Source organism: Heterodontus francisci, chromosome 6 (assembly GCF_036365525.1).
Source record: "Heterodontus francisci isolate sHetFra1 chromosome 6, sHetFra1.hap1, whole genome shotgun sequence".
Taxonomy (NCBI): Eukaryota; Metazoa; Chordata; class Chondrichthyes; order Heterodontiformes; family Heterodontidae; genus Heterodontus; species Heterodontus francisci.
Window position 1 is genome coordinate 128,957,058 of NC_090376.1, and position 15,743 is coordinate 128,972,800.

Genomic DNA, 15,743 nt, shown 5'->3' on the forward strand with positions numbered 1-15,743 from the left:
AAATAAAAGTGAAAAAAATACACATGTTTATTAGTGCCCCAGTGATGTCCCTCCTGGGTTTACTCGCAACAGTGTCTAGCAGATTGCCCTTTAATTCCTGGAAGCTCCAGGACAATCCCAGAGGCTTGGCAACCATGAATAGTCTCTTTCACATACCTACAATCAAAAGATTTTGTGATAAGCCACTACAACACTTGTCTGATCACATTAATCACTACCATCTGCATAAATAAGTTCCTTGATGGAGGGTGCAAACGAACATGTATTAGCAATGCCCTTAGGCTACCAAGAATTGCTACACCCTTTCTAAAATATTCAAGTTTCAGGTATGGCTTTCAACACAAGTAGGTCTCTAATGTTCAAGTTCTAACATATACAATTTAATATAAAAAGCCTAATTGTAGAATTAAAGCTGCAGGGCCTCGCACTTTCCCTCTCCCTTCCTAGCGCCCTACCCGCTACCACCATCTCCAATGTACAAGTTGTGTAGCAGACGATTAAAGTGCAGAGCCCAGTGCATTAAGTGGGCTGTCCTTTTGTTACAGAAGTAAAGGTCACTACATGGTCAGCAAGGGAAAAGCTACCTCAGTGGCTGAGGCCAAATGAGTGAAGAAAGCACCAAACAGTTACAGTCAGCATAACTGGTGAAGGTCTTTATAGTGTTGTCAACCTCGTGGAAGTCTCCAGGAATTAAAGATTAAACTCCAGCACACTGCTGCAAGCAAACCCAGAAGAAAAATGATGGGGCATTAAAAAAAAATTGTGTTCTTTTAATCCACTCTTGTTTATTAGTTATAAACCTATTGGACATGGGGTAAAAATGCTGTTTGACTGACAAGTCAACTGACAAGTGTACTAATGCTTTGTCTTTCAACACACCATTAACATATTGTTTGCCTTTGCTCCGTGACCTTTTGGTCAGCTATGTGGCCTGGTCCAATCTGCACCTTCTCCTTTGTTATCTCTTGCCCAACCCCCACCTCACTTGTTTATAATCTGTGACTTTTCTAATATTTGTCAGTTCCGAAGAAGGGTCACTGACCCGAAACGTTAACTCCGCTTCTCTTTCCACAGATGCTGCCAGACCTGCTGAGTGAATCCAGCATTTCTTGTTTTTGTTTCAGATTTCCAGCATCCGCAGTATTTTGCTTTTATATAAGAAGCATTCACATTGGCTGGAAAGGCCATCCATCATGAATATAGCCTTGTTGGGCGACCAATGGTGGGAGTGTAGAGTTGGGGCAGTTGGAGGCATGAGGTCATGTGATCTCACCTCCAGAAATATGTTCAACCAGAGTTGGAAAAGCTCGATCTTCATCACATACTTGATCACGATATGTCCTGTTTAGAACACTAGTGCATTGTGAATGAGCAAAAAGAAGAATTCTAACAGGGGTGTAGCTTAATTAATTAAAACTGTTTTGTGATATCATGTTACCATTATGATATAATGCCCATGGAAAAATGTTTTTCATTGATGATTCACTGTAGGTGTTGTCAGTAGGATTTCAGTAGCACATTATAGATGTAGTTAAGGGGGAGTTAGATAAACACATGAAGAGGAAATGAATAGATGGTTATGCTGATAAGGTTAGGTAAAGGAAGGTGGAATGATGCTCCTGTGGAGCACAAGCACCAAGTTGGGCCCAATGGCCTGTTTCTGTGCCATGTAATGCTGGGTGTATGAATTTTAGGCACAAAGTCTACTTGGTCTGAGGAAAGCACCTGGCAAAACAATTTGATGTTAAATGTCTGTCCTTTCTTTTGGCATGTGGAGTATTTTAAGCTGTAGAACATTGTGCCACTGGAAGTGATAATTGAAGGGTCAATTCAACGATCTGTTGCTCCCAGTGAGCAGTCACACTTGCAGGGACCACAGGTTGGAGGTGATGGCAGTTTGGGGGGTGTGGGGAATGCATGGACCCACAGCCCCTGATCGCCTTGAGATCAACAAAAGGATGTCCCAAATCTGAGGTCCCTTTAAGTTGGACTCATAATTTGAAAATGTCATTCAAGAAAGATATTGCATAACATTAAAGAAAAAGAAGCTTTTCCTGCAGCACCTTGGCAAAAATTATCAACTCACCTTAGTGACAAGCATACGAGTGTTGTAAATTAAGCAATCTAGAAACCAGGTGAACAGTGAACAAAACACTTCTTTATTTCCAGAACATATTTGGGGTGGGAGAACAGATTAAAAAAGTAATTCCAGGCCTCTGTGCCTTTAAATGAGCATAACCTATACTCTCATGCAAGCCAGGCTGTGCAGTCTAACCAGGAAAAGTATGGTCAAGGACTAGAAAGCAGAGATAGATGACTCCCCTTATCAACTGACGTCTCACAGAAGTCTAGAAAGGTCTTCTAAGAAACTAGTTATTGGACAATGTCTGGCGTTCTGACTCCTGTTTATTCTGAGATGCGGGCACTTTTATAAATATCTCATCACTCAACAGTCACACGCATTTCAGCGACGTGGCTCAGGAGCTGCTATTAGCAACACGAATGCAGCGGCTCCAGGCATGGGGGAGGGGGAAGACAAAACATGTGGCATTAATATGCAGCCCTAGTTTCTAAATATCTGATAGGCAGATGGTGTGAAGCCGATTTTCTGGCTGGAAAGAAGGGGCACATCATTTAAAATCTTGTTTGCATTCTAACAGATAAATGCAGAAACAGCACACATAGGTCATTTACAAACTGAGTCTGCAACTCATGAAGCACTCTGGAAGTGAGTAGCATGCCATTGATTTTGCTCCTCCCCATGAATATCAATTTCTGTACTTCGATCAAGGTATTGCATTAGTATGTTGCATTTCTGCAGAATAAAGAATGGGAGGCATTACAATCAGAGGATTCATGGTTGATCTGCACCTTAGCTCCATCTACCTGCCTTGATTTTGTAACCCTTAATACCCTTTCCGAAAAAAAATCGATCCATTTCAGTTCTGAAAGTTTCAATTGCTTCCCAGCCTCAACAGCTTTTTGGGGAGACAGTTCCAGATTTCCACAACCCATTGTGTGATGAAGTACTTCCTGACTTCCAGGAACGGCCTAGCTCTAATTTTAAGTTTGTATCACCACGTTCCAAGTCTCTGATTGGAGTCGAACCACCTGGAGGAGTCATCATGCTGAGACTAGATGCATCACTCTCAGAGGGAGCTGAACACTGACACTGTCCTCTTATGCTTCTTAGCCATCTACTTAGTTAGGAGGCATGTAATCTAATGGTTGTAATTAGCTGAGTTTGTGCAAGTCACTATATAAATGGATGTCCTTTCTTTCCTTTCCACCTTGCACCCTCCATAAACTTGAACACATCCAAAACTCTGCTGGCTGCATCCTAACTCACTAGCCTCATTCACCCATCACCCCAGGACTGACTGACCTACATTGACTCTCCTCTCCCTATCTCTGTAACCTCCAGCCTTACAAATCTCTCAGATCTCTGCACTCCTCCAATTCTGGTCTCTCCTACACCTCCAATTTTCTTCATTCAGCATGGGCGGCCATGCCTTTATCTGCCTAGGCCCTAAACTCTGGAATTCCCTCCCTAAACCTCTCCACCTCTCTACCTCTCTCTCCTCCTTTAAGATGCTCCTTAAAACCTACCTCTTTGACCAAGTGTTTGGTCACCTGTTCCAATATCTCCTTATGTGGCTCGATGTCAAGTTTTGTTTCGTAATCACCCCTGCGAAGCACCTTGGGATATTTTACCATGTTAAAGATACCAGATAAATGCAAATTGTTGCTATTAAATTCCAGAATATCATTCGTAGTGGTCCACCTTACCATCTAGAGAACAGGGCACACAGTTGTTGGCGGAAAAGAAATCAGAATTGTATTGTACCTGGCTTGAGGTTCTATAATTCAGAGGGCTTAAAGTAGGATGCTGACTTTTTTGCAATTATGATTTTTTTAGATTTAGATATACAGCACTGAAACAGGCCCTTCGGCCCACCGAGTCTGTGCCGACCATTAAGCACCCATTTATACTAATCCTACACTAATCCCATATTTCTACCACATCCTCACCTGTCCCTATATTCCCCTACCACCTACCTATACTAGGGGCAATTTATAATGGCCAATTTACCTATCAACCTGCAAGTCTTTTGGCTGTGGGAGGAAACCGGAGAACCCGGAGAAAACCCACGCAGACACAGGGAGAACTTACAAACTCCACACAGGCAGTACCCAGAATTGAACCCGGGTCGCTGGAGCTGTGAGGCAGCGGTGCTAACCACTGCGCCACTGTGCCGCCCCAGATTATCTTTTGTGGATTATAACACGACCTTAAAATAACATTCTAAATCATCGCTTGTTTGCCATAATGTCAGCACCAAACACCAACTTCAGCTGTGCTCGCAATGCAATGATCACCTGAGCAACTTCCACTTTACCTCAGCCATTCCTTGAGGAAAATATAACAGACTTTCAGTGGGTTTTTTTCCATCTCCACCCCCTACAATGAGTTAAAGATAGTTAAAAATACCATAGGCTGCGCAGTGCACCAGGCAATACTGTCCAAAAGGAAGTTGGCTTTGGCACCTGTAAAAAATCTATAAAACAATGTGGGAGAAGTAAATAAGGCAGGTACCAGTTGGGTTTAAATTAACCAGTGTCTACCAAATCCTTTGATGATATGCAAAAAACAGATCAAGATAAAAGCTCAATTAGAATTTCTCCTTTTGGGGAAAAAAATATTAGTTTCTAACTAAAATGCTCAACTCCTCACAAGGGCTAGACATTCAACTGTGGCAAACTTAGTTTTCTGGGGGCATAGCTATGTGCTGTTAATATAGTCATACCATAAGCCTGACCTGCAGGCCCACTGGATCAGAAAAGAATTGAAGCTACTTGAAACTGGGCAACACTCCTTGACTTGGGTCCACTATATTATCCAATTATCAAATATTCTGCCTTGCCAGCAATTGGCGGACTCTTACAGGTTGATTTAAAGAGAATTAAAAACAATAGAAAGGCTGTGAGTCAGGCCCTGGTTAAGGTTCCTGCTTAAAGCAGGCAAGGGGGCTTACTAAAGATGCAGATGTCACAGGCCAATACGTCATCGGCGCCTGGCAGCAGAACCATGACAGGAGGAGCCGACTGGCCAGATGAGGCCAAAATAAGTATTAAAACCTTCCTTCTTTATGGACTCCTTGAGGGCCAGGAGGAGCAGGAGTGCTCTCCATGGGTCACTGCTTGTGGCCTCCTGTAGCCAAATACATGCTCATGGCTGTTGCCCAGATAATCAATCTAGCCAGGTGTCAGGCGGGAGTTGGGAAGTTTTATTTAAATGAGGTAGGACATCTTGTCCATTGTAGGTTAGTTTGACCGTTGAGTCAAACAATTGACAGCGTCTTTATCCCTGAGACCATCGGGAGGAGGGGGGCGGCTTTTGATTTGATGTTTTCATTCTCTTTTTTCACCATCATCCCTTTCCGATTCCTTGACTGGTTTCCTTTTAATATTTCCCCTTCCAATTCGATTTTCCATAGCATTTTCCTGCATTACTTCTTATTTCTTTTAATGTGTATTACTTCTGTGACTTGAGTTCACTCTTTCCTCGTGACTGGTTCGATTTTCATTTTGATCAGAGAAAAAAACTTTACCCCGCCTGCCTCGAGGCAAAAATCTAATCATGTTCCACAGTGTAAAACGTGTTTCACTTCAAAACACATGTTTTTAAGCTATTGTGCTCCTTCCATTAGCTGCTACCTGTCTTGTTTCCAGTGTGTCTCGAATGGTGGAGTCTGACTTCATGCAGCACCCAAATATCACTAAATATTTTACTGTTTGCAGTTGCTGTGTCACGGTAGCTTCATTTTAATGGGCTCCTGCTCCGTGCCTCCACAAGAGTTGCCAACTCTGATTGGACATCTTTCTGGAGGTTTCATCATGTGACTTCTAGCCACCAACTGCCCCGCTCACACACTCCTGCCATTGGTCATCCAACATGTCCATCCTCGCGGTGCACTGCCTTCTCAGCCAAGTGGAAAGCGATTGGATTCTTTATTATCTGATTGGATGATTCTTGACTGTCTGTCAACCAGCCATCTTTTCCATGTCCAATAGCTTTCTAATTAGTAGACAAGAGTTTTCAAAGTAAATAGATTTAAAAAACATTATTTTTTAATCTATTTTCTATTGCTTCCCTAATTTTTCTCCTGGGTGTTGCTCACGGCAATCCTGGAGATTAGTTTTTAATTCCTGGAGACTCCAGGGCAATCCTGGAGGGTTGGGAAATCTATGCTGAAAGCATGATCAGACCAACATAAGGGTTGTGTGAAGTGATTTCTCATTCAACTGAGACAAACAAGAAAATGTCAGAAACACAGAGTCAATCAGTCACTGCCTGTGGAAAAAATAGACAAGCTAGTGTTTAAGGTGCAGACCCAGACTTCAAAACCTTACACCCATAAAGAGAAATGATGCACACTCAGCGATGATTGTTTCCGTGTTTTCTTTTTTTTGTCTCAGATTTCCAGCATCTGCAGTTTTTTTTCTTTTCAGTTTAGCCCAAAACCTGAGAGTATGCCCGATAGAAGTGATTGACAATCATGGTAAACCTTCCTGCAAGAGATTTGGCATTGACAATATTTTTGCTAACATACATTCTTTTCCCAAAGTACTACTCTCAACCAAACTTATCTATCTATCTCAGTATTTGTCATCAACTAACTACAGCATCAATAACAGGAGTGCCTTATAAACACTCTGTTACATTTAAGAGATGGTGCATCGACTGTTAGGTGTACATGAAAGGTCGTAAACATTGAACACCCTACCTCCAGGATAAACACATTTGGTTAATGGGCCTCAAATGCCAGACTTAATCCATCTCTTAAAGGAACAAAGTTTTGGCAGCAGAACAGGAGATGGCCTGAGGAAATTGACCCACTCAGTTGGTCAGCTGCTTACTACACCCATTTTAAACTGGCTTTAAACCAACATCTGCGCCAATGGCATACAGATGGGTGGAAGTTATGTTACAGTTGTATAAAGTCTGGGAAGACTGCAACTGCAGTGCTGTGTTCAGTTCAGGCCACCACACCTCAGGAAAGAGATATTAACCTTGAAGGAGGAACAGCACAGATTCACCAGAATGATACCTGAGCTGAAAAGGTTAAACTATGAGGACAGGTAACATACAGAAGGCTTGTATTCCCTCGAATGTAGATGGTTAAGGGGTGATATAATTGAGGTGTTAAAGGATTTGACAGGATAGATGGAGGGAAACTATTTGCTCTGAAAGGGGAGTCCAAAACATGGGGCTTGACCTTAAAATTAGAACTAGGCCATTCAGGGGTGATGCCAGGAAGCACTTCATACACAAAGGACTGTGAAAATCTGGAGCACTCGTCCCGCAAAAAGCTGTTGAAGCTGGGGATAAACTGAAAATTTCATAACTGAAATTGATAGATTTTTGTTAGGCAAGGGTATGAAGGGCTACGGAACTTGGGCAGGTAGATGGAGTTAAGATACAGATCAGCCAGGATCTAACTGAATCACAGAAAAAACTTGAAGGGCTGAAGGGCTTCCACCTGCTCCTATGTTCCAATGAAAATGAGCAAATCCAGGAAACCTGTGTGCAACTCCCACCAGAAGCCACTGATGAGCACAGTTCTTGTTATTTAAAGAGGCAACAGCAATGTAATCTGAAGAAATTCTAGGCCAAAATGTCTTGTGGCTGCAGAATGGCACAGTTGTGTCAGACACAGCAACATTGACATGCCCCCTCTCCCCTCACCATTTAGTGGTAGAATACAAGTTTGAACTTCCAGTCTGCTAAGTTGCTGCTAGTCATGATTTTGTGTGTGTGTGTTGGAACAGGAGGAGGCCATTCAGCCCCTCAAACCTGTTCCACCATTCAGTGAGATCATGGCTGATCAATGACCTAACTCCATATACCCAACTTTGCCCCATATCCCTCAATACCTTTGGATAAAAAAAATCTGTCAACCTCAGTTTTAAAATTAACAATTGACCCAGCATTAATTGCCATTTGCGGAACAAAGTTCCAATCTTCTGCCAACCATTGCATGTAGAAGTGTTTCCTAATTTCATTCCTGAAAGGTCTGACTCTAAAGTTGTAGACCATGTCCCCTAGTTCTAGACTCCCCCAACTAACGGAAATAATTTCTCCCAATCTACCCAATCTGTTTCCCTTAATGTCTTAAATACTTTGATCAAATCACCCCTTAACCTTCTAAATTCCAGGGAATACAACATCTCTCCTCGTAGCTTAACCCTTGCAGTTCAGATATCATTCTAGCAAATCAACGCTGCACTCCCTCCAAAGCAAATATATCCTTCCTGAGCTGTGGTGCCCAGAACTGCTCACAGGGGAAGGGAGGGGAGAAGAGGAGGTGCTGATCAGTGAGCATAGGATGGTGCTACATCATTGTTGTATGCCTCCTTAAGGGCTGACTCAGGTGGAACCTAGCTCATATCTGCAGCATTTACCATGCACTCAACTTCTTAACTGTAGGAGGCACTCAACCTGGAGAAACCAAAGAGGGAGAAAACCAATTGGGAAAACCGTGGACAGTAACAGACCCTCAAAAAAAAAATCCAGAAAAGATAGGCTTTTTGCAGGAAATTGTAAATTCATTGTACAGTATAAAGAACAGATCAGTTTTGTTCCACGTGTAAGAGATAGCATGTCTAACTCTTACAGTGGTGAAAGTTCACTTTTCAGGGGATTAAAAGTTAAATCATGTAGACAGTAACAATTCATACACCTTCACTCTATTGTTAAAGGACAAAGAACAACTCCTCCACCCTTTACATCTCTTGGGAAACTAGAAGCCTGTTTTACAACCAATTTATCTCCCAGACTTTTTTTAAACATTCCTCTCCCCGACCATTCCACACACACACACACTCACACTCACTTGGCATCAAAGCACAGTTCGGCAGCCAAGAAATATCAATACCTAGTATTAGATTTCAGTCCATGTTCTAGTAGGAAAAACTTATTTCAGGATGCATGCACCCTTCACAAAATGTGTGGAGGAGATCAAAGCAGTGTGGGTGCCCTTGCTAAAAACTGTACAAAATGAATGTTCATTTTGAGACGATTTAAAATGCATCTCGCTGAACAAACATGTTTAAGTGCAGTTTATTTTCTTTTCCAAATCACTCTGTCATGAATTTCCAATTGCTACAGGGAAACAAAAGTTTTTTCAAACTAACAGCCAGCCACCTGCATTGCTCACTTAATGACCAGCCTCAGGTCCAGCAAAAACAGCCCTACACGATTGTCTTACCTAACTTATTAATGGAGCACCAGCTCCGCAAGGGGTCAAATCTTTCGTTTCAGTCAGTATTATCTTACAAGATCATTTTTTGCCCAAAAGGGAGATGAAAAACAGCCAAGAGACTGATAATAAATGAGCTATTATTGCCTGAGGCTCTAAGCCAGTTAATACACTTTCATTGAAGGTTTCTTTCAACTGTTGCTGGACAATGAAAAGAGGCCTTGAATTACACCCATGTTCTATCCTTAAAACTGACATTGCATTTCATCTCAAACTCAAGCCAAGGAAAATACAAAAGATTCATTGTCTTTTGGTTCCATATTTTAAATGAAACAATGCAGACTTCTAGAGCTGATGGGAAATCACCTGAAACACAGAGGTGACATTTGGTTCGAGAAAAACCCAACAGGTGCAAATACTCTTTTCGATTCAACAGCTATTTCTCACAATTATAAGCAGAAGTCTTCTCACCAAATCCAATAAGCTACTTCTTCAGGGAAATATGAAGGGCATGCTGATGCAGAACTGACCAGTCCAGCTATTCGTTCCACTGTAAAGCAAGCTGTGTTAGAAATTACACACTGCTGCTTTTTGGCCATGGTCTGCTGTGGCCACCCTCACTGCACTTAAGATGCCATGTTCAGAGATCTTTAAAAGCCTGCATTAACTTTGTAAATTTATGACACAGCTCCAATTCTACAAGAATCTGTCAAATTCACAAGTAAATATGAATCCACCTGTGGTTACTACTGTACAAACAGGTTAGTGGGCATTATCCAGGTGACTTGGCCCTCCTAACGTGGACATCAGGCTCACAGTCTGCCCAATGTGCACCTGAAGTCAAAATTGCCCCTTAACGTCCACAGCCATTTATGCCCAAATGGATCAAACATGTGTTCACTACCACAAGACTACAAACCATCTTTTCCCGCTAAACAATCAGCAGTCAGTCTGATATATACTGTCAGAAAATGGAACATACAACAGCCACAACAACAACTTGCATTTATATAATGCCTTTAATGTAGAAAAGTGTCCCATTTCACAGAAGCAGTATCAGACAAAAATCAACACCAAGCCAAAGTACTCCTTGGCTCATACACCTGTGCACAAAGTATACCTGTGTCAGTGTTGGTTCAGTTGGTAGCACTCCTTCCTGTCTCTGAGCCAGCAGATTGTGAGTTCAAGCCCCACTCCAGAAATTTAAATGCATAATCTAGGCTGGCACTCCTAGTGCAATACCAAGGGAATGCTGCACTTTTGGAGGTATCATCTTATGGATGCAACATTAAATCGAGGCCCTGTCTACCCTCTTGTGGACATCAAAGAAGAGCAGGGGTGTTGTCGTGTCCTGGCCTATATTTATCACTCAACTGCTATGTTATGGACAGAATTGAGGGAGAACTGAAACCCTTTGCTGTCTGTAAGCAGTGTTTTTTTTGACAACGAAGATGCGTGTGCTCCTTAATCCCTGAGTGTATGGCCAGTTTGAATAACCAGCATCACACTTTTCGTGGGTTTACATAAAGAGTATTATTTTATTCACATGTTCACCCTGAAAGTCTAACACTCACTCGCCATTCACACACACACGCACAGACACTTGAAAAAGAAAGTCGTTAAAGAGGATAGTGCACTTTTACCAATTACAAACAAAGGATTAGTTTGTAAGTCACATGTTTTTTGGCTCATCCTGGGGAAAAGGCATGCATTGCGAGCCCAGTGAAGATGGCATTTTCACTCCTGAAGTGTAGTTAGGTGGATTTGATAGCCGGGAGTCGTATATCGAAGTTGTTGCAGGACTCTCTCGAAGAAATGGATTTTCAGTAAGTTACGAAGTTAGTTGCTTGTAGTCTCATTACTAAGAGGTCGATTTTCTGTACTGGTGGACTTGAAAAGGAACAGGCTTGGAGACCGGAGGATGTTGTCGTCTCCAGTTTAAGGCATAGGTGTTCTGCCTCTGTTGCTGTCTCTCCAGCTGTGGTTTGCCAACTGACCAATTTCTCCCTGGTGCTTGGAGTAATAAGATTCGTTATCTGTGATTAGTTTCAGTCATGTGACCACCTGATCAACACTTCTATTGCCCACCCAGAATGATTGAAGTTTGAAGCTATTGCTACACAATGGGGGATGGATGGTGGCCATTCACACCTACTTATGATTTAACCATTTTCTTACAGCTCTCTTTAAGTTTCAAGCTCGGACACAGTGAGTCTTGGAGTCCATAGATATTGAGTTTTGGGTCAGACCACAAACAATAGGAGACGTGAATTCTACAAATGGTTTCGCCTTGGTATGTCCATCCAAGGGAGCCACTCCACCCATGGTCATTCAATTAGGAACTTTCCAGATGCTTGAGATACTTCTGAGTCTGGGCCTAAATTGTAAAAGTCACCTGACCCTCAGAACCACCTTATTGCAGCATTTTAATGTCCATAGTGCTCCAGACAATTCTGTGCTGAATACAGACAAAGTTTAAAGCTATGAATAGGACATGCCTTTGCTGGGCATGACAACTAAAACAGATTTCCTGGTCATTATCACATTACTGTTTGTGGGAGCTTGTTATGCGCAAATTGGCAGCCATGTTTGCTCCTTTATAGCAGTACTTCAAAAGTATTTCATTGGCTGTAAAGAATTTTGAGATGTGCTGAGGTCATGAAAGGCGCTGCAAAATGTGCCTTTCTTAATGCACTTGGATGAAATTTTAGTGTTGGTTACTTCAACAAACCAGTTTTCTACAAATAGCACACAGAACAAGTTGTATCTCTTTGGGTCTCAGCTGTGTTCCGCATCTCACTCCTCTGCTTTTTTTAATCCTCACAATAAGAGGAAATGAAGAAACAATGGCAATGGGGGTGGAGAGAGTACATCAAAGGGAATAGCTTCCTCTGTTAATTACAAAGGCACACAGGAAAAGACATGAAACCATTTGCCTTTGCCCGTGGGAAAAACATAATACATAGAGGAATTCCACCCCTATCCCACCTGATGCTAAGCACCTTATCAAAAATTATGAAAAATATAAACTAGAAAGTAAAAAATATATAAAATTCAGTTTAGATAGAGAGAGATTTAACCCTACCTGCTCGATGGAAATCAAGTGGACAGGCAATTCACATTGGCCAGATGAGTTACCTGGCAACATCTCACTTCATTCCCGCAATCTTATATTTTTACCTGTTCTCCTGAGCAGGCAGCAAGGAACCAGTTGGGGTCCTGTTTTAAACATGCAGATTAGGAACTGATGATGAAATTGGGATCCCTCATGCAATTTTAATCAGTTGCTGTCCCACCAGGTGAAGCCAGCACTAAAATTGAGCTGAGGCCACAAGAGGGCCAAACAGATAGGTTTCTTTATTTTTTTTAATTATCTTTCCTTGTGGGACCAGGAGGAACAGGAGTGCCTGTGATTATTTTAGGCCTCCCCGCCCCCCCGGGCTACCCTCACACAAGATCTTCCTGAAAATCTATCCCACGACTTGCCCAAGTGCTGGCACTCAGTCTTGATCACTTGTCGCTTCCCGCCAACTGAAATCTCTTAAGCCTCACACTGTCGAGGAGAGAGGGGTTTGGTCTAGTATAATATGTCTTAACCTCTACTAAAAGCTGGTCTTTTATCAAAGCTACAGTAAGTAAGTTTGAGTTGTTTGTTAGTCACACGTTTGCACAGTTAGAGGACAACAACAACATGCATGAAGGTGTGATATACGCACCAACTTTCCAACAGTGTAAAAATGACAATTGAAGTAAAATAAAAAGGCAACATGATCTGTTAATTTGATTGAGTACAAAAGGAACTCCACTCTCACTGTCAGCTGTGTAACATAGCTGCAGTGTTTAATATCTAGAGGATGTATTACAGAAATGTGTTAGCCTTCATGGGAAGCACCACACAAACCCATGGCATCCAACACCAAGGTGGTGAACTATAGGAATGCCATCACCTCCCAAGTTCTCCTCCAAGACACACACCATCCTGACTTGGACATACATTGCCCTCCCTTCACTGTTGCTGGGTCTGGACACTGATGCCAGCACTTCAACATGATTGTAAAGTTCAGTACCAGCTCGGAATGAGAAAATACTTTGTGCCCCCAATATTTACGGGGAGGCAGGGAGAGTGCAGGGGAGCACGGTAGCAGGTAGGAGTCACAGAGAGGCTGGAAGCGTGGAGGTCTTGGTGTATTTAATGGAAGGACCTCATTCTAATTTTCTTCCTCCTTTTTCCATCCCACGGCCAGCTAGATTGACAGACTGTTGAGGGGGAAGACCATTGGGGATGGTCCCTAGCAATTGAGAGGGTTTGGTGGGGGTTACTGGCAATGGCAAGGGAGGAAGAGATCAAAGTTGGAGGTGGATGGGGCGAGGTCAATCACGGTAGTGAGGACAGGCTGCAATCTGCAGAAAGCTTTCGTTGAGGGGTGTGCTCTTCTTGACCCACAAGGAGTATCATAAAAGACGTTAACCTGCTGCAGCCAGCACCTTCCACCCACATTTTGATGCGAGGTTCCCTGAGCCCTGGCAAATCCATCTGGCAGTTATTAAAATTTTAATCAGGCTGCCTTCTGCATGTGGGTAATGAAGTATCCCGCCTATCCCAGATGGGACACACACAAGCTTGACAACCCATCATCATAAAAATGGCAACAGGAGCATGCGGGGCATATTGGCAACAGGTTTCCTCATTTTTAACTTTTTAACACCCATCTCCCACCTGTTCTGTGTGGGGGTAATATTGAGGCCAGTGTATTTTTGGGGGGCTAAAAGTAATTTTTTCCTCTTGCCTGCAGAAGGAATGTCTAAAAAAAAATGGCAATTTCCTACTTTTATAAAATCCCATATACTGCTGTCACACAAGTTGGCAATTGCCTTGCTATTACTAATAGTGTTTCCATAAGCGACTGTGATTTTCAACAAAAATAGCTGCCAAAATCTCAGAATGATTTGCAAATCACTTAGTGTGCATTTTCACAAAGCTGTTCATTGTGAAATAAGAGGTTCAATGGTAATATTACAGATTGGGTGACATTCTGATTTTGCAAAGTACATGGTGCAATAATGTGTTGAATAGCACTACTGTATACTGTCTGCTGCTAAACTCTATAATTCACACCATGCACTGTAGCAGCATGAGGAATGAACAATCAGAAATCAGGTCACCTCCAGGCTGCTCATATGAAGTTCCCAACAGCGTGGCATTGATGGAAAGGCTTGGGAGCAGATTCTCTTTGCCTTCTCAAATAAAAACAGAAAGTGCTGGCGATACTCAGCGGGTCAGGCACATCTGTGGAGAGAGAAGCAATGTTAAAGTTTCAGGTCTGTGACCTTTCATCAAAACTGTTCTGGGTTCTGATGAATGGTCACAGACCTGAAATGTTGGCCAGGATTTTACAGTAGGCAGGCGGGAGCAGGCCACAGACTGAAAAGTTGGTGGCATACCCGCTTCCACCTCGCCTGGGGATCCGACCCATATTTTGCGGGTCGCCAGGCTTCAATTGGTGTGAGGCGTGAGGTAGGAAGTCCCACCTAATAGAGCTGCCGGCTAATCAGTGGGCCGTCAGCTCTTGTCCCAGCAGCGCCATCGGGAGCAGTGGCCACTGCTGGGACTGCAGCCCAGCATGAAGAGAAGATGCCTGGGAGCCAGGAAGGCAGGTAAGTTTTGGTTGCGTCGCTGGTGGGGGGAGGGGTGCATGTTAGGTGTTGAGCATGATTGGGATAGTGGGGCAGCCCTCTGTCGGGCACAGGGTGCCCGAACTTGAGGGCACCTCCCGGGAGGCTCGAAAGCTGCCTGGTTTTGTTAGGCGGCTACTCTCGGCTCCAGGACACCTGCTTGCCACTCGTAAAATCCGCGTGGAGACAGGCGAAGGCCCTTAAGTGGCCACTAAGTGGCTGCTTATGGGCCTTGATTGGCCTGAAGCGGGCAGGCCGATTTCGCTGCCACCGCCCTGCAGAAAGTGGCCACGGAGGCGGGAGCGGATCGATAAGGTCTCGCAGAGACTCCCGCTCAATTTTACGCCATTCCCCCCCCGCAACCCCGGCCACCATCCCGCCAGTCAGGGTGACGTAAAATTCCAGCCGTTAACTCTGCTTCTCTCTCCACAGATGCTTCATGACCTGCTGAGTGTTTCCAGCACTTTCTCTTTTTATTTCTAATTTCCTGCATCTGCTGTATTTTACTTTTATTTTATTCTTTGCCTTCGCAGCTTATTACCATGAGATGTGAATATGAAATAAAAAGGAACTCAAAAATAGTTCATTCAAGAAAATCTAAGTTGGTACCCATTCCTGGTGTCCAATAGTATAAGAGAGCTATGAATAAATCCAATAAGGAATTCAGGAGAAACTTCTTTGCCCAGAGCGTGATTTGGATGTGGAACTTGCTACCAGGTGGAGTAGTTGAGGCAAATACCATAGATGCGGTTAAAGGGGAAGCTAGATAATTACATGAGGGACAAAGGAATAGAAGGATATGGAGTT

At 43.1% G+C, this 15,743-nt stretch overlaps 1 protein-coding gene across 5 annotated transcripts in view; it reads right to left on the reverse strand.

The window, feature by feature from the left end:
• The window catches only part of LOC137371530 (dachshund homolog 1-like), a 494,797-nt gene that overhangs the window by 247,708 nt on the left and 231,346 nt on the right, over nt 1–15,743 (reverse strand). The gene's annotated exons all lie outside the window — the stretch shown is intronic.